Raw genomic sequence first — 20,407 nt, forward strand, 5'->3', positions numbered from 1 at the left:
GTGCACACCCTGAGGGAATGAATCTTACATAAAATACTCCCTGAACATAGGAACTACAGTACTGGCATCGGATCACGGACAGGATGACAACATAACACAGTAGAGACAATTCCATGAATTTACAACACAGTCAGTAAATCAAGGCCATTACACTACAAGTCTTTGCTCATAGGCAGGACCACTGGAATAACCCAATATTGTAGCCGCCGCGTTCTCGGAGTATTTACATATTTTCCACACTTGCCGCATGATTCAGATCTTCTGTATCAGTTGCAAACATTGATTCTAGCTCAGATGGATCAAAGGAGGCGTTAAAAAGCATCAGCTGTGGTCCCCTCGGGGGACAGACGCTTTGCTAAGATTAACTGTCACCATTTCATTGCTGACGGCTGTATTCAGGTATTAGAGTGCTGCTAATGAGGAGAAACGTTACCCAGACAGTACTACTGTGTTTAAAATGACAAAATAGCAAAATATTGCGACAGAATGTGCCATATTACGCTACATCATTCACCTCTTCTGTGTCTGATTACGTTTGCAACTCTCCAGTCCCTGCAGCACCTGTTCTGACCTGGGTCTCAGGCTCTACAGCAGCTCTGCGGACCTGGTTCTCTGGCTCTAGAACAGCTCTGCTGACCTGGTTCTCTGGCTCTACAGCAGCTCTGCTGACCTGTTTCTCTGGCTCTACAGCAGCTCTGCTGACCTTGTTCTCTGGCTTTAGAACAGCTCTGCAGACCTGGTTCTCTGGCTCTACAGTAGCTCTGCTGACCTGGTTCTCTAACTCTAGAGGAGCTCTGCTGACATGGTTCCCTGGCTCTAGAGCAGCTCTGCTGATCTGGTTCTGTGGCTCTACAATGGCTCTGCTGACCTGGTTCTCTGGCTCTACAGCAGTGCTGGTTCTCTGGACCTACAACGGCTCTGCTGACCTGGTTCTCTGGCTCTACCGCAGCTCTACTGACCTGGTTCTCAGGCTCTAAAGCCGTGCGCTAAAACCCTGAATACAATTACCAGCTTGTCGCCAAAATATAGTGCTTACTGACTAATGAAGGAGACAGTGTAACGCCGCTAGTAAAAGATCCATTCCTGATGGGTGGTCCCAAAGAAGCTTCATTATCAATCCAAAGCCAGCATTTACCATGAACGATGACACCAGCCAACACCACTCCTAAAACATACACTAATACAGCATGGCTCGCAAACGAGCAGCGCATGCGCTGCAACGCTAGGCTCGACCTAAAAAGAGTTCCTGGGGTAGCACTCGTCTAGCAACTGTCTTCCTTTTGGTCTGGGACAAACCTGGGCCCAAGACTCAAGAGAAAACACTGACTGCATTATGAGAGTCTACTGCCTGCGGTTGGAGATGCCACACTGAACCTTTCAAGAGCAGCACCTGCCTACCATTGTGGGAAAGTGCTAGTCCCAGAGAGATGCAGTACCATCCAGCCATCAGCATAAAGTCTTGTCATTTCCCTCCTCTGCATCCCCAGCTCTCTAGGAAAGCGGCATTGCCTTCTGCTTCTGGAGGGTCAGATGTAATGTCCTCACCCATTCGTCACACCAGGCACTGATATTTCATAACTGATAGTTACTTCATCCTGTGGCCGGAGATCCTACCTGCTGGTCTGGACACTTGCTCCTGGGTCCCATACGCTGTGGTCTCGCCGCTGCTGTTTGCGCCATCTCGCGGCTGGAGACTACAGCTCCCAGGGAGCTTTGCAGGCATTTCCTGCTTCCTGTCCTCAGTGCCCCCGGAGGCGCTACTTAACGCAGACGCTCCCTCCGCATCGCAGGACGCGCGCGGGCGATCGCCGGGCTAAGCCCGGGCAAAGGGCGGGCCCTCTTAGGCCCTCAGAGGCCAGAAGAGGCTGGGCCGGGCCACCCCCCAAAGTCTTGTAACAGGTGATGACGATCTACTAATACCCACAATGGTGAAACGTAATATCAACAACGTGACACAAGTCCCTGACAGACCCTTAGTTCTTCAACCTTCTCTGGAAAGCATGTTGGAAAACGCTTTCAATATGGTAACTAACGAGAGGAGAATGTCAATGGGTCTCGCAGGTACACACCTTGAGTCACCATTGGCAAACCCCAATAATGCCCCCCGTTTCACCTGTGGTTACAGTTACGAAATCATATTTACCTGCTAACTCCTTGGAACTTTTGCCAGGGGGCAGCAGCTCCACCATTACTATTGACTCCCCACCAGATCCAGTTGTGCATACTGTAATTGTCCCCCTGACCTCGAGTAACAAGCCTGGAGGTGAGAAAAGAAAAAAGGGCGCCTCCAAACCAACATTTAACAAGAGGAAGCAACCTCTTCGTAACAAGAGCCAGCCAACTCCACTGAGCATGTGGACCAAAGGGAATAAAGATTTATCGGGGGTGGCGCTGACATGATCGAGCCTACACTACATGACGACGTGGCTCTTGCTGCATCCCCATCAATCCCTGCAAATGATGGCCACTCCTCTGCTTGTACACAGACTGAGTCATTACCCGACAGCATCAGCCAACCAAAGACCAATGGGAATCTCATTGAGACTATTGTAGACACTATTTTTAAACAGATGGAAAGTCAAATGATCAAGCAATTTAATACTATTTTTAAAAGACTGGACAGGTTGGAAAATCTTGTAAAAAAGGAAGACGTAAAAAGGAAGGGGTTGATTAGTCTAGACCTAGTGAGGGGAGATCGTTTATTGAAAGATATAGAGTCTGCCTGCAAGGTTAACATGGGTGAAGGGCCGAAGACTCCCAGCTGTAGCATACCTACACCTATTGCTGCACCCAGGAGTAATACCGCAGGGAAAATCCCAACTGCTACGAAACCCCGGCCGTGGCAGCCGGGCCCTCCTGTGGAATTTTAGTTCATGAACTGAACATCATCTGCGCCATCTTGCCCATTCCTCAGACTCACGTATGAACATACACGACAGCCATTTTAGGTAACATGGTCTCCCTGTTCACGATCGATCATCAGCGCACTTCCCTGACCCTGCAAGCATCCCCCATGCACCCTGGCTGCCCCCGCGCTCACATGCACAAGTCATGAACCCTCCTCTTCTGCATGACTCTGTCTCTGGGAATCACACCCCGCGCCTGACCAACACCTCCTTTCCTTCCATGAATACCCCTCTTTTGATAAACCCTTCCTCTATGCTCGATTGTCCACACCGATCCTTTCTTTCATGAATATCTCTCCTTTGATGGCCCCTTCCTCTGAGCCCAATTGTCTGCACGGACCGCTGGTCATCCCTTGGCCTGAGGATACAGTTTATTGCCCACTACTGTATGCACTCGCCTCTCTTCAAAGGAGCTACTATTGATCATGACCTCCCCACCCCCTGAGATTCGATCAGGCACACACATTCCAAAGGAATCGGCGGGACACTCAGCTGCGTGATAGCCCCATCCTATTGTATGGGGGGTGAGGACCTCTACTGTAGCCACGTGTTGGAATGAGCCGGAACTGGGGGGGGGTACCGGGGATGTCATTTTTCATTACTTCACAATGTCTTTATTGTAATAAAGAGCGGTCACATGTCGTAAACCAGTGTATAAAAGGCCAGGCCTCAGAGAGGCTGCTAGAGAGCACCTCAAGACGATACCTTGTTGTCCGATCTGATGTGTTCTGCTCCGTCGGAATAAAACTTGTTTCTTGTCTTCCTGTCTCCAGCGCCTGCCTCTTTATTTGATAAACTTCGTATGGTATTAGAGGCGTTTAACGCCGGGCAAAATTACTTAAGAAACATCGACTAAATCGCCTGACCATTTTCCTGACTTTCCTCAATTGGCGTCCCAAGTGTGCGGCCCATCAGCGACACGTGGATCCAGTGGGAGAGGTCCCGACGACAGAGTGAACGACTGCAACGACCGGGAGAGCTCCTGTCCGATAGACCCTCGTCTGACAGCCGATCATCCGAACTTCACTGGTTCCAAGCAGACCTCTCCCGAGTGATCTACGGTCCTGACTGGGAACCATCAGGAGTGCCGCGGTAGCAGCAGAGAGTAGAGGACGATCGGGCGCTGGAAGCGGAAGACGAGAAACTGTCCATGCGGTCCGGGTAAGGTCGTGACACACGACGAATTGCGAATTGATTGATTGTTTGATTGATTTAAATACTAGTATTTGCATTGTCGCTCTTTGAGATATTCGCTGCCTACAAACGGGGAGGAATAGGAATATTCTATCTCCCTTTGCGGATAGTGAAGGGTAGGTAACGCGGACTTTTGTCCCCCATTGTAATCTGTCGTACCTATTTTTCTCCCCACTGATTGATTGTCCGAACATAGATTGTTTGGAGTATAGTTCTTTTGAGGTTCTCTGCTTGCAAATAACGTAGAATAGCCATATTCTGTCTAGTCTTTGCAAACAGTGAGAGATAGGTAGTGCGGACCTTTGTCCCCCGTTGTAATCTGTCATGCCTGTCTTCTTCCCACTGATTGGTAGTTGGTACAACCCGGACCGCTTATTAGAGATGAACCATCCAGCTCCATTGGAAGGCACCCCTAATAAGGACATGTTCACTAAGCAAGGACTAGTCGCTATAGCTTATAGTAAGTTATGGCATAAATATACAAAAATGGACCCCGAAAGTCAGTGGCCACTGATAGGTTCCTTTGATGATCATAAAATAAAAGCGCTAGAAGCAGCTGTTAGAATAAATAAGGCAACACCCACCATGCTCGATAGTATCGGCATGTGGCGCAAAGAAGCAGAGCAACGAAGGAAAAGAGAAGAAGCAAGAATAGGGAAAGAGTTACGAAAGGCAGCCCACCTGGCCGCTAAGGAACTAGACGAAGAAATAAGAAGGAGAGAGGAAGTTAGACAAACGCAAGAATCAGGGTCGACAGGCCAATGCCCTGTTAGGACCCCCTCTACGCTCTACCCGGAGATGCCCTCCAAACAACGGGCAAACGACGAGTTACTGCTAGGTCCTCCGATTATCTACATGCCCCCTCCTTATGCCCCCTGCCAGCCTCTGGCACAGCACCTACCAGTTCTGAGTGCGGGCGAGGGTGACTCTAGCGCTAGTGCCCCGGCTCTTACGGCCTTCGCACCGGCCACATTGGTAACAACATCAGATGAACTCGAGACTAGCAAGCAGCTAACGGCCAGACCAAATAGGTTGAGCAAAGACGAGCGGGATGGGATTGACAAGATAGCAAAGACACTGGTAGAACGGAAAGAGAGCGAAGAATATACAATGGATATGCACAATTCACATGCCGGTAGCCACAGACGGCATTTCATTTTACGGTTCAGCTACCACACCCTGAACGCATATGAGGATAGGTATCAAACTAAGAGTCCTGCTAAGCTGACGGCTCTATATAGAAAGGTCGATGTTGGAGATGGGACTGAACGCGATGTGACGGACCTCTTCATGCAAACGCTTGAAGTCTTCCGCCACCTCACGGAACAGAAACCAGAGGTTAAGATCACAGTCCCTGAAACGGCTGAGTCCCCATTAGAAGTAGCCAACACCATGATGCCTATCAGAGAAGCCGCCCCCTACTGGGTTCCCCCAAGAGGTCAGGGAACAAACGACGATATCAACCACGCAGATGCAAAAGGAAGGGTTGTGTACAATTGGGTTTACCAACCCTGGGATCAACAAGATATTTTAACCTTTAGGCAAACCCTGCCTGATTTAAGGAAGAACCCGACAGCATTTTACACCGAATTAGGCACAGCCTTGGGCTCAACGATAATGACTCTAGCAGACATTGATTTGTTTTTCGGGTTATGTCTGCCGGCTGACGTGTGGAAGCAAATCCGGAAAGCCGAACACACAGATCTGTTCGGACATACCTGGAATCAACTCAGTGAGCTAGATAGACGACGAGACCCCGGAAGGAAACCGATAAAAGACATACTGGAACTTCCGGACAAAATAGTTCAGAAGCTAAAAACCTTGATCCCAGAGAAAAAGGTAGATTGGTCAATAGTCACGGCTTGCCGTAAGAAACCCCAGGAAGACGTATCAGAATACTTCTCCCGATTTGAAACAGTGTTCTCCGACTACAGTGGCCAAGACATGACCACCGCAACCGGACAACACCTATTTGTGCAAAACTACGTAAAGGGTCTGTCACGAGAGGTTTCCGAAAAGTTACAAACGAGCGAGAGTAGTTGGGGGGCCTCCAAACCCGCCGCTATCCTCCAAATGGCTCAGTACTACGAACACCAAAAGAATGAGAATGATAGGGCAACCGAGAGAAAGAAGAAAGATTTGAAAGAAAGGGTGATGATAGCCCAGATACAAGGGGTGGCAGTCGGGAAAGAACTACACAGGGGGAGCTACCAATCGATCGCCCCTAGAAATCCACCCCCAAAGGACCGCACATCCACTCCCTACTCTGGACGTAGGGACATAGAAGATAATCAGTGTGCATTTTGCAGAGGATTCGGGCATTGGAAGTCTCAATGTCCGGCTCTTCTGGAACTAATTAAAAATAAAGAAACGAGGGACATGACGAATGGCCCCAGGACTAGAGGACAGGGACGGGGGTACACAAACGACATCAACAGCGACCGACCAGGAAGATCGAACACATTTGACCGTCCCCGACAGAACCAGTACCAACTATCTGACAGTGAGAACACTCCCGACTTCGCATAGGACTGCCAGGGGCAAGGGAGGGATCCAGTCGAGCTCTGTGTTGACCAGCAAGGTCCTTACGTCACCGCTAAGGTCCTCGGTACAAAGTCTCCATTCTTGGTAGACACTGGAGCGACACGTAGTGTATTATCAAAGCGACTGATTCCAAGGGCACCCTTGTCTGGCTCACACATTACATCGATAGGTTTCGATGGAACGCCCTCCACTAATCCCCTGTCTGTACCTGTCTCCTTTGACCTAGGAAACAACCCCACTGACACAACATTTCTGCTCTCCTCCAACTCTCCTGACGCCATTATGGGTATTGATTTACTAAAACATTTCCGAGCTACTATTAGGTGTTCCCCAGATGGAGTCCGAGTCATCCTGTACGACAACCCGAGGATGTCCAGATCCCGCCCCGCACGACATATGTACTCTATAACTGATGCTGACCCATCCTTGCTCGACACCCTACCCCTGTACCTATGGGCCAGAAACGACTCGGATGTAGGACGAATGATGATCGACCCTGTGCACATAACTGTTCGACCAGACGCAATACTCCCGAAACTCCCACAGTACCGGATATCGCCCGAAGGCGAGAAGGCATTGGTAGCGATTATTCAGTCCCTGGTAGATGCAGGAGTGGTAGAGGAAGTGGTTAGTAATGTCTGCAACAGCCCTATCCTACCCATTGTTAAGAAGCAAGGTGAGGGAGATGAGAAAGCGTACCGCTTCATCATCGACCTGCGAGAAGTCAACAAAGTGGTGGTGCCACAGTACCCCGTAGTCTCCGACATCACCACCATTCTGACCCTCATCCCGTCCACTGCCACCACCTTCACCGTTATTGATCTCAAGAATAGATTTTTCTCTATCCCCATCCATCCAGACAGCCGTTATCTCTTCGGCTTCACTTTAAAAAACCATTCGTACCGATTTTGTAGAGCTCCCCAGGGCTACACTGAAAGTCCCAGCATTTACAGCCAGGCCCTCAAAAGACAGCTGGACGCCGTCCAGCTACCAGATGGAGTGGTGTTGATCCAAAATGTCGATGATATCCTTTTGGCGGCCGACACCACTCCACTTGCAATCACGGCCACTATCCAACTCTTGCACTTTCTTGCGGAGAATGGCCACAAAGTCTCCAAAAAGAAACTGCAGTTCTGCCAGCCTCAAGTGACATACCTAGGCCATCTCCTGTCCAAAGAAGGGAGGAAACTTACGCCCAATCGAATCCAAACCATCCTAGACACCCCCATCCCAAAAACACAGAAGCAAGTCCGTTCATTGGTGGGCCTTACCTCTTTTTGCCGACAATGGTTACCAAATTTCAGTCTCATTATAAAGCCCCTACTTTCCCTGTTGGCCAAAGATGTTCCCTTCCCACTCCCTTGGACCCCCGAATGCCAAGCGTCCTTTAAGGAGTTGCGGGATGCCCTTTGCTCGGCACCCGTCCTAGGAACACCAGATTACTCCAAGCCCTTCTCCCTCTTCACTCACGAAAGGGAGGGATGCGCATTGTCTGTTCTAACTCAGCCCATCGGGTCCAAACAACGCCCTTGTGCCTACTTCTCTGCCACTCTTGACCCAGTCGCCAGAGCTTTACCTGCCTGCCTTCGAGCAGTAGCCGCCGCTGCTGTCTCTATCCGTCAGAGTGAGGGAATTGTACTTTCGAACTCTCTCACGGTGTTAGTACCCCACGCAGTTGACACCCTTTTGAACCAGACCAAGACTCAACACCTGACTAGTGCACGACGGGGTACGAATTGACACTACTTGCACCCCACATCACTCTGAAGCGATGCACAACTTTGAATCCTGCTACACTGTTGCCCTTGCCTGAAAATGACCCCGATGTGCCCCCTATACACGACTGTGTGACCCTCACGGACGAACAGACCAGGAGTAGAATTGACCTCCGAGACATTGCTTTTACAGACCCTGATGGAGAGCTATGGGTAGACGGCTCTTGTATCAAACTCCCAGACGGCACCACTTCAGCTGCCTATGCGGTGACGACAGCCCGAACAGTAGTTGAAACAGCCCGCATCACGCAACGATCCGCACAGGCGGCAGAGCTAATTGCCCTCACACGAGCATGTATCATAGCAGCAGGAACCACGGCGAACATTTACACAGACAGCCAGTATGCCTTCGGGGTGGTTCATCATTTTGGGCTCTTGTGGAGGGAAACCTAAGACCCATCTCCCTCCTGCCCTATCTCAGCAAACTCACCGAGAAGCATGTGAACACCCAACTGTCGAAGTACATCGAAGCAGCGGATGGCCTGGACCCCTCTCAATCCGGGTTCAGGCCCGATCACAGCACAGAATCAGCCCTCCTCTCAGTGACTGACAACATCAGAATGTCACTGGATGGAGGGAGCTCAGTGATTCTGGTGCTGTTAGATCTTTCCGCTGCTTTCGACATGGTGTCCCATGAACTTCTTCTCGACAGACTGAGGGATATAGGTCTGGAGGGAACGGCCTTGTCTTGGTTGGAGAGCTTCCTCTCGGGACGGACACAAGGGGTTAAATTGGGCTCCCACTCCTCGACCCTAAGAGAGCTCACTAAGGGAGTGCCACAGGGCTCATGCCTAAGCCCCATGCTCTTTAACGTGTACGTGGCCCCCTTAGCCAACATCATAAGATCCTATGGATTTACCCCGGTGTCATACGCTGATGACACCCAACTCTTGTTTCCATTCCAGACCCTCACACCCACAGTACAAACAACTTTTGCAGACGGGATGAGAGCTGTGGCCCGATGGATGGCACAAAACTATCTCCAATGTAATGTCACAAAAACCGAAGTAATGCTGTTTGGGGGGGCAACTCTCCTGTGGTCTCCAGATTGGTGGACCCTGGAGTTGGGTCCGGTCCCCAACCCCAAACAAACAGTAAAAAACCTTGGTATAAAACTTGACCAGGCACTGTTACTCAAGGAACACACTACCCAAGTGACAGGTGCATGCTTCCATGTGGTGGGGTTGCTCCGACGTGTTTTCCCCTTTCTGCCAGACAACCACAGAAAAACACTCATTCAAACTCTCATAATAGGCAGAATGGACTATTGTAATGGCCTTTACGTATCGGCTAATGAAGAACAACTGGAGAAACTACAAGTGGTCCAGAACACGGCAGCAAGACTGGCCCTAAATGCTCCCCACAGAACCCCTTCTCGTCCCCTCCTACACCAACTCCACTGGCTGCCGGTAAAGCATCGTATCAAGTTCAAAATATGCTGCATGATACACAGATGCTTGTTCGGTACAGGTCCCAAATATCTTAAGAAAATATTTGTACCGTACATCCCCGGCCGCGCACTGCGCTCCAGCAACCATCTACTGCTACAGGTTCCAAAAGTACGGAAAGCCAGACAAGGTGGAAGAGCTCTATCATACAAAGGACCAATAATCTGGAATTCTCTACCAATCGCATTGAAACTGATCCCTAGCCTTGAATCTTTCAGGAAAAAACTCAAAACATACCTTTTCACACTATCCTAAAATAATCCCTTCTTTTTATTCTCACTCATAACTGAAAAAACTAACAGCAAATTAAACAGCAGAAGCAAAAAAAGCGCAGAGATATCCCTTCGGGAATTGAATCAGGCGCTCAATAAGCAAATAAATAAATAAATAAATAAATAAAGGGGATTCCTGACGTCCCACGGCACGCCCATCCTTCACGGAGATCTAGTCTCCGCCCTGATTGAAGCAGTTCTCCTCCCCAAACGATTAGCAGTGATCAAATGCCAGGCACACAAGAAGGTGACGGACTTAGTTGGACAGGGAAACGCACTGGCCGACATCACTGCCCGAACCACAGCTGAGAATAGGACAATGACACGCATATATGTGACCAGGTCACAAGCGGAAAAATGGACTGACGCTAGGGAAACGATTAGGGACATCCAGTCGGCCAGCACACCTCACGAACTGACTGAATGGGCACAGGTGGGTCTGAAGGACGATGAAGGCTGCTGACGGACAAAAGACACTAACAAATGGTTGCTGCCTGACTCATACTTGATTCCCATACTGACTATGGCACACTCCCCTGCACACATAGGTTCTGCCCCCATGATTGAACTCATTTCCAAAGTCTGGCACAACAACAAAATCCCCGACTCAGCCAAACGCCTGGTCCAGCAGTGCCTTATCTGTCTACAACACAACCCCGGGAAAGGAACTGTAGTACCCTGGGGAGGGTTTGGGATCCCCGACCACCCCTTTGAGGTCCTCCAGATGGATTACATCCAGCTGGAGAGATGCCAAGGCTTGAAGTACGTATTAGTCATTGTATGCGCCTTCAGCAAATGGGTGGAAGCCTATCCAACCCGTGATAACACTGCCATGACTACTGCCAAAGTACTACTGAAAGAGTTTTTCCCTCGCTACGGCCTTTGTCGAATTTTATGGAGCGACAATGGCCCCCACTTCATAGCTGAAGTTATCCAACTAATCTTGAAGGGGCTGGGGGTAAAGCAGAGGTTCCATGCGGTCTTCCACCCCCAATCCGCTGGCCTAGTTGAGCGACACAATGCTACACTGAAACTGAAACTGTCAAAAATAGTGGCCACCACAGGACTTAAGTGGCCAGATGCCCTCCCACCGGCATTGCTATCGATGCGCTCCACTCCCACTAAGCACCACTTGACCCCCTACGAGGTTGTGTTTGGGCGACCAATGAACCTCTGGACTGCCCCCAAACCAACATCCATTCACGACGTCCCCGACGTCCTGCTGTCAGATTATTTATACAAGTTAACTAAAACGTTGTCTGTCATTCATCAACAGGTGCAGCAGGCCATCCCCGATGCTTCCAGGGGTCCCGGTCACGATATCCAACCGGGAGATTATGTTTTAGTCCGGAATTTTCAACGGGCAAAGAGTCTGGAACCCCGGTGGACGGGCCCCTGGCAAGTACTGATCACCACTCGGACGGCTCTTCGAGTAGAGGGAAAAAGGCACTGGCTGCACGCCCACCACTGCAAGAAGGTCTCCTCGGCCCTGGCCACGACAGAAAACATCGACACCCAAGAAGAGCTCCTGAACAAAGACCGGCCATCACTGAACTGCTATCCTGATACCGAGGCACTTGAACTTGCAAACTTCTCTGATCCCACTGTGCCATCCCGGGAAGGGTATTTCCTGCATCGAAAGGAGGGAGCTTCGGCTAAGTAGACCACGGACTAAGTTAAAATCTCAGAACGGTGGCCTAAAACAACCAAGGGTTACCCGGAGAGAAGCTAAACAAAGTCTGTGGTTCTGCCCACTACCGAGCACCTTGAAGATGATGGAAGCGCCAGATAAGAAGATGATGGAAGCGCCAGATAAGAAGATGATGGACGCAACCGGAAATACCCACTACAGGAACCCAAAGGCTGACAATTTGCACAAATCAAAGACAATCGCCTTCTTCATTCTCTTCCTCCTTTGCCTCCTCCTCATGACTTCCTTCTGGATCTTGGAGGACAGCACACCCGCTCATCAGATATTGCTGACTACTGCACAGCCAACCACCATGAAAGAACATCACCTGATCTCCCTTTCGCCTCAGCTCCGAGAAAGGCGTAAGGAGTTCTGGAACAATTCCTTCGTGCAATTATTGCACCAGCACAACCTTGCTGCAAATGCCACGAACTGCTGGGTCTGCGGGTTGCTCCCGCATGCCACTGGACACTCCATCCCCTTCATCCCTTCTCCTTTCTCAGTTCACGGCTCCTGCCTCGCCTGGTTGATCCTCTTGCAGGAAAGCCACAAGGACAACGCCGCTTCTGGTCAAACAGTGTCACACTTCTACTATGGGTTCTGGCTGAACAAAACAGGAAGGACGTCTGCCCCCTTTTGTCCTGTGACCTCAGGTTCCTCCTTCCATATGAACATCCCTGCCAAAGAACGAGTTGAAATGCAAGTGCTCCACAATCCAGCTAGACCCACCTTCTCCCACCTGCGGAAGCGAACGGCTGCCACTCTGACTGTGGCCTTGTCTGTCATCAATGTCACAGGTCTCGTGTGCCTCGAAGGCCAGGGAACACAGCTGGTGGGTCACAGTTCCTGCCACATCACCAGAACATTGGTCTCAGTTGACCCCCCCTCCTTTGTTGCTTCTCCGAATATGTACTTTGTTTGTGGCATCAAAGCTTACACTTGGCTTCCGAAAGGTTGGAGGGGTACGTGCTACGTCGCCTTCATTCTTCCCCCCACGTATGTGGCCCCAGCCTACCATCACTGGCAAAAGCGCGCCGGAGATATTGGACAAGCCGACTCCACCGGAGCACAGTTCCTGGATGCGGTGAAGGGACTTGTTCCTCTGTGGGGCCCAATGGCAAATAGCCGCGCTATCCGACACCTGACTCAGGCAGTAGAAACAACCATTAACATCACGGCTGGCATCCTCGCTAACAACACGGCTGAGCTTCAGGCAGTCCGCCTGGTGGCTCTTCAAAACCGCCTTGTTCTAGATGTGGTTCTGGCCGACCGTGGAGGAGCATGCCGCATCATCGGCTCCAGCTGTTGCACCTACGTGCCAGATAACTCGCCTTCAGTCTACAAAGCAATCGAACACCTCCACAGACTATCCTCAGAGGTTCACCAGGAGCAAGAAGGATGGTCGCTTGGAAGCTGGTTTTGGGACACTTTGAAGGACTGGGGATGGAGGTTGTTTACATTTATATTGATACCAGTCGTGATACTGTGTGGGTGTTGCTTAGGTATTCAATGTTTGCCACTTTTTTTTCACTCATTTCTAACTGTATGTGCCCTAAGACTTTGGACTTTAGAACTGAGCACATGAGTCCCCTCTATGAGATAGAAATACGTGGTCTTATGGGGATAGATCCGAATTGACAAGCTGGCGAGACATGTTAAAAGGGAGGACTGTGGAATTTTAGTTCATGAACTGAACATCAGTCGAGGCAAGATGGCCGCTGCAGTTCTGTAGAGAGTAGTCGCACTCTCGCTCTCTCCCATCCGACAGATGCTATAGTACTGCTGAACCAGGGATGTGGGGTCTGGTTAACCAGTTTCAACATACTCCGCTAGACGCATTCAACTCAGAGTGGTGGTGGAGCCTCGCACCAAAGAAAGTGTCAAAGAAGGTATTGAAGTGGCTGACTTGGTGGAGAGGGGCGCTAAGCTCTGTGAAGATCGCTGCCAACATGTCTCACAGAGTTAAGGCAGATAGAGAGAAGCCTAATACAGGACTGATTAAAGCCTCAGCCACTGCAGCAGCGAGAGAGGGAGCGGTCCCGAAGGTTAGCTCATTGAAGAAAGCTGCGGGAAACCCTAGCCGTTCCTCAAAAAACACAGCAGCAAAGAAAAATGAAAAGCTAGAAAAGAAATCCGAGGCTGGCCCGGAGACCCGCTCGGGAATAACAAAATCGGCGAGGGAGATTACACTGGAAGGGAAAATGCAGCGTGCGCAAACAGTACAATCAGCATTTATGAAAGACCAGAAGCGGCAAGCAACTCTACCTGAGTCCTTTACGCCGAGAATTTCCTTATCGGTACCACGGATCGAGATCCAGGAAGCTGATCCTTGTCAGGAGAAACCGCTGGTCGAGGTGGTGCTGCCGGTATCATTTGACGGCGTCCATGGAGATGCATTGGAGGAGAATGCGGAAGCAGCCGTAGGAGCAGGTTCGGCAGTCCGCGAGGACCGCGAGGACGCAAGCGTCAGAGTCGGCTTGGTTGCTGGGCAACCAACGAGTGCTGCAGAAGTCGGCAGATTGCGAGCAGAGGTGAACGCGGAGGTGAACACAGAAGCCACAGAAGCGGCAGTAGGCAAAAAAGCGAGCAAGGAGTCTGGTAAGAACAGCAGCCCTGACGATATTGTTTCAAACCCGATAGAGGCTCAAAATAATAAACTGATGCTTGATGCTCTGTTGGCTGTAGAGCTAGAATCACGTAGTAGTTCTATACAGGATGCAGGACCAAGCTGGGGCAGCACCCAGAGCTTAACGGAGCAGAAAGGGCTGTCTATGAGTCAAGTCACTGGCAGGAATACGAAAAATATAAACAGAAGTTCAAGAGGAGGCTCGCCTGAGTTTTTTTCGGTATATGAGGAGACAGATGCATCAAGTACAAGTGCTAGTGCTAGTACCAGTGAGCAGGAGTCAGTGGAATCTGAGAATGAGGAAAGCACTGAACACACCTTTGACTCAGATACTAGTAAGGGCCCTAATGATCCTGCAACGAAAAAGAAGAAAGGTCTTGGCAGTGGCAAAAGAAGAAGTGGTAGAGGATCAAGGAGCAGTATGACGAAGAAACTGTCGTGGGATTATGCCGCTACTTCAGAGACTTACAATGAAAGCGAGCAGGAAGGAGCGAAAGAAGACGGGAGGCAGAATACGCAGAATGTAACACTTGAAATGCTGTTTGGAACATTAAAACAAATGCAGAAGGAGGCAAGGACTGAGAGCAGAAGGGCAAAAAGAGACACCAAAAAGCTTCAAGCGTCATTAAGGAAAGTAAGCAGAAAACAGGAGGAGGTTGAAGGAAGAGTCTCGCAAGTCGAGGAAAGGACAAGCAGGGTTGAAGATGAAGTGACAGACTGGCAATCTTTCCAAAAAGAGCAAGTGAAGGTGGTTGAGGATCTCCAATGGAAGCTAGAAAGCTTTGAGAACCGCCAAAGGAGAAACAATGTGAGACTGCTGGGCCTTGAGGAGGGAAAGGAGGGGCAAGACCCCAGGGGGTATGTGATCAAGATTTTGGAAGAGGCCTTTCCCGAGTCAAAATGGCAGTGGGATGTGGAAGTGCAGAGAGCACATAGGTATCCACTCTTCAAGAAGAATAGGGGAGGGGATGAAAAGGGGTTCCCAAGAGCAATGTTGGTTTTTTTAGGCAACTTCCTAGCGAGGCAGGAAATAATAGATAAAGCTAGGCCTGATTCAAGGAAGATAGCCGACGGGAACACTTTTTTCTCCAGGCCGGACTTTTGCCACGTCACTGTGGAAAGGAGGTGGAGGCTAAGGCAGCTGATAGGGCCTTTCCAAAAGCAAGGGGCAGAAGCATACCTATTGTTCCCGTCGAGGCTGAAAGTGATTAGGAAAGGTTACACCAGAATGTTTACTTCAGAAGTAAAAGCAGCAGAATACCTAGCAGAAATTTCGGAAGCTGGTAGTGGTATGGAGAGTAGAACCAGATCAAGAACCCCACCAAGGTCTCCCACGAGTCCCCGTAAGCAGCAGTAGGTAAGATTTAACAGTAAGGAATCAGGCTGGGAGAGAGTAGCGACTCTACAGACTACAGGAGGCTACACATAGGCCAGGATTGGCCTATTTGCCTGTAGCAAGGGGGGGGTTCCTAAGGGGTGGGGGGCAAGGGGGGGAGAGGGGTGGGTGGCAAGGGGGGGGAGACAAACAGGTTGGTTTTGAGCACAAACATGGTGAGGGAGTAAGTAGTAGGAAGGCACGCAAAATACACCAAAAGATGCATGGGCTAAAATATATAAACATACCCAAGGAGGAAAATGTGGGGGAAATGTTAAGGATATTTTTCAAAGCTTGTTGGGGCAAATGGAAATTTGGATTAGGAAAATTTTTGAAACATAATGACCTGTAGAATAGTTTCATTAAATATATGTGGTCTTAATGAGTTGAATAAGAGATTAAAAGCTGCTGCTTTGTTAAAGTCATTAAAACCAGACCTGGTGTGTCTTCAGGAAACACACATCGAGGGCACTAAGGCTTACTTATTAGATCAATTGGGTTTTAATGTTTTAGCAAAAACCAATCTGAATACTAAGACACGAGGGGTGGTAATCCTGGGCAAAAGGCAGGATACACTAGTCAAGAGAAAGTTAGAGGATCAATGGGGAAGATGGGTGATAGCAGAATTAACATTTGTGGGAGAAACTTTTACCCTTGTCTCAGTGTATGGGTCCACTGGTGATGATCCTGATATTTTTCAATTTTTGGATTCAGAACTTGCACAGTGGCCAGAGCCTATTATTTTATGTGGAGATTTGAATCTGCACGATGCAGATAGTAGTTTTCTAGACTCCAATAGGAAATACACAGGGAGGAAAAAGAGAACCTACAGGGCTCTGGCTGACATGGTAAGAAATAACTCCTTAGAGGATCCATGGATAAAGTGTCACCCGAATCTGGATGGGAGTACTTTTTTTTCAGCTCCCCATCAGACCTTAGTTAGGCTGGATTATTTTTTGATTACACGAGACGTAATAGATGGGGTAAAGATAGAAAGAGAACCTAGGATCATTTCTGACCACAGCCCACTAGTGCTAAGTGTAAATCTGGGGCAAAAGAGAAATAAGGAGCCGTCACAATGGACATTTGACAGAATGCTGCTTCAGGACCAAACATATAGGGAAAAAATGTCTGAATGGATTAAGGAATATTGGGAAATTAACAGAGGTACCTCAACACCAGGGATGGAGTGGGATGCTTGCAAAGCTGGGATAAGAGGAATGACCCTGAGTTATGGTATTTCTGCACAGAAAAGGGAGAGGGAAAAAGTGGTGAGAGACAACAAACTAATTAGAGAGGTAGAAGAGGAGCTTATGATGGCTATAAATATGCATTTACCACTTGAACAGATTTTACTGAGACTAGTTGCACTTAGAGCAGAAGTTATGGACGGGATGGCAAAAAAAACAGTGGAGAAGTACATGGCTAATAAAGAGAAGGCTTATGAACTCAGTGAGAGAGTTGGTCATATACTTGCGGTAAGAGCTAGACAAAGAGGTGGGGTTGCAGATATTAAAGAGATTAAAAATGAACAAGGAGTTAAAGTTAAGGGTCCAGAACAGATTAGAGAGGTCTTTAGGCAGTTTTATATGGCATTATACCAACTAGAAGGAGATGGAGGAGAAGAGGACATAGGGGCTTATTTGAGGGAGATAGAGTCGACAAAACTGGATGAGGCAGATAGGAAAGGGTTGGAAGAGAAATTCAAAGTGGAGGAACTGACTGAGGCCCTGAGAGAGCTGCCATCTGGGAAGGCCGCTGGTCCGGACCAGATCCCAGTTGAATTTTATAAAATCTTTCAATCCTCTCTGTTACCAGATATGTTTAGCATGATGCTGTTAGCACAAGTAGGTGAGTCTGTCCCGCACTCTTGGGGAGGCGCAGACATCATTGTTATCCCGAAGAAAGGTAGGCCGGCGGATGCTCCGGGTTCTTACAGACCTATCACGTTAATGAACGCTGACGTCAAGGTGTTCTCCAAGATGCTAGCAAAAAGATTGTCCAGAAAAATTGAATCCCTAGTCATTCCCTCTCAGCATGGGTTTATCCCTGGTAAGGGAACAACCCACCATACGAGGTTAGCAATTACGGCATTTGATGTTGCAGATACTTTAGAAGTTCCAATGGCAGCGGTATTTCTCGATGCCGAAAAAGCCTTTGACAGGGTCTCATGGAGATATCTTTGGGAGGTTTTGAGGTGGCACGGTATAGGTCCAGGATTTATAAAGGCTTTACAGACACTATACATTGATCCGACAGCCAGGATAAGAGTCAACAGAGGTTACTCGGCTGCAGTTAGCATTCAAAGAGGTACAAGGCAGGGCTGCCCCTCTTCTCCTCTGCTTTTTGCTTTATATCTGGACCCCTATGTAAGGAAATTGGAATTCAATCAAGAGATATCACCATTAGTACTAAATGGTCGTAGGATTAAATCGTTAGCCTATGCGGATGACGTCGCTATCTTAACTCCAGAACCCTCAGATGCCATTAGGGTAATTGAAGAAGAAGCTGAGAGGTTTGGTCAGTTCTCAGGCTACAGCTTGAACACTACAAAAACACAGATAGTTAAAAATCAGTGGGCTATTTGCAACGATGATAGAGTAACGAACATAGCAACCTATTTAGGGGTACAAATGACAGCGGAAGTAAGTAGAATTGTGGAAAAAAATATGGATCCTTTGATTGCTCAAACGAAAAAAGATCTGGAAAGAATGAATAACCTACACCTTTCGCTGGTTGGATGTACAAATATAATCAAAATGATGATTTTACCTAAATTTTTGTATGTGTTCAGGGCTGTACCCTTGTTGATCGAAGCCAGTTGGTTTAACAGTATAGAGGCAATATGTAATAGATTTATTTGGGCCCAAGGTAAGACCAGGAGGGCCTATAGGTACATGACGCTTCCTAGAGAAAAAGGAGGGTGGGGGGCACCAGATTTTCGTTTATATTACATGGCTACGGTGCTCCAATATATTCAAGGCCTTATTGGCGGAAATTCTGTTGATGTAAGTTTGCAGCAGATGTCGACAGAGGTTTATGCTGTCGCGTTAGGGGTAAACGCTGAGAATTGCTTTTTAAAATGTATTGACTATAGCTATTTTAAACGGACTAAGTTTAAAACCGTAAGAGCGGCAGTGACGGTTTGGAATGCATTTTTAAAGAAAGTAAAGATGGGAAGGTATAATAGGTATGTCCAATTATTTAATAACAGTTCACTGCCTAAGGACATTTTCGCTGACCATGTTATGGCAGACTGGGCTACAAGGGGGGTCATGCAAATTGGTGATTTACTTTCACAGGATGGTTTTAAGCAATTCTCAGAGCTGAGAGATACATACGGCCTAGATAATAGGGGATTTTTTAAATATCTACAGGTCAGAAGCTTTCTTAACAACAAAGCCGGAGGTCCAGCGGGCTTTAATAAAATAGGGATTATGGAGAAAATAAAACTGATGGGGGATTGCTCTATTAAAACTTTTTATGCAGCATTGGTGGAAAAGAAGCAAGATGATTTAGATAAATTTAGTAAGAAATGGGAGGATAAATTGGGAATTGATGGTAGTTTGTTTTATGATTCTCTAAACCTGGGCTGTACGATAATCTGCGCTGCCCCGTTGCAATCGCAGCATTATAAAACACTGTATTTCTTGTATTTTACGCCTGCAAAGATTGCAAAATGGGGGGGGAATCAAGGTATCAACTGCCCTAGATGCAATGAGCTGGAAGCAGATAATGTACATATTTTTGCAACATGCCCCAAGTTGCGATCATTGATTAGTGGGATCGAGGGGTTTCTGGCAACTTCACTGGGTATTGAGATATCCCTTACGCCGACGTGGATTATGTTAGGTGTGAATAATGAGGAGCAGGTTCAATATGCTGAATTTATGTTTCTAATAATGGCGGTCTATAGGCTCACAATAGCAAGGGCCTGGCTAGATAAAAGCCCTCCGAGCTTGCAATGCTGGCTAGCAAACACTCTGTATGCATATAATATAGAGGAAAAAATGTATGCTCGAAAGGGGAGAAATGGAAGACGATTGGGGAGTAGAATTTGGGAGCCAATATCTAACTGGAAAGAGAAGCAAAGAAGGAGTAACTAGGGGAGGGGGAAGGAGAATGTTGAAGGTATCGTTACCATCATTGTCTGTGGCTTTCATTTTCTTTATTTTTTGTGGTACTTTTTGAGTTTGATCGATTATTATAGTTGAATATTCGTATGCGTAAGCTTTTTTTTAGGTAGAAAAAAAAAAAAAAAAAAAAAAATACATGAACTGAACATCATCTGCGCCATCTTGCCCATTCCTCAGACTCACATATGAACATACACGACAGCCATTTTAGGTACCATGGTCTCCCTGTTCACGATCGATCATCAGCGCACTTCCCTGACCCTGCAAGCATCCCCATGCACCCTGGCTGCCCCCGCACTCACATGCACAAGTCATGAACCCTCCTCTTCCGTATGACTCTGTCTCTGGGAATCACACCCCGCGCCTGACCAACACCTCCTTTCCTTCCATGAATACCCCTCTTTTGATAAACCCTTCCTCTATGCTCGATTGTCCACACCG

This window comes from Lissotriton helveticus, chromosome 12 (genome assembly GCF_964261635.1).
Source record: "Lissotriton helveticus chromosome 12, aLisHel1.1, whole genome shotgun sequence".
Lineage (NCBI taxonomy): Eukaryota > Metazoa > Chordata > Amphibia > Caudata > Salamandridae > Lissotriton > Lissotriton helveticus.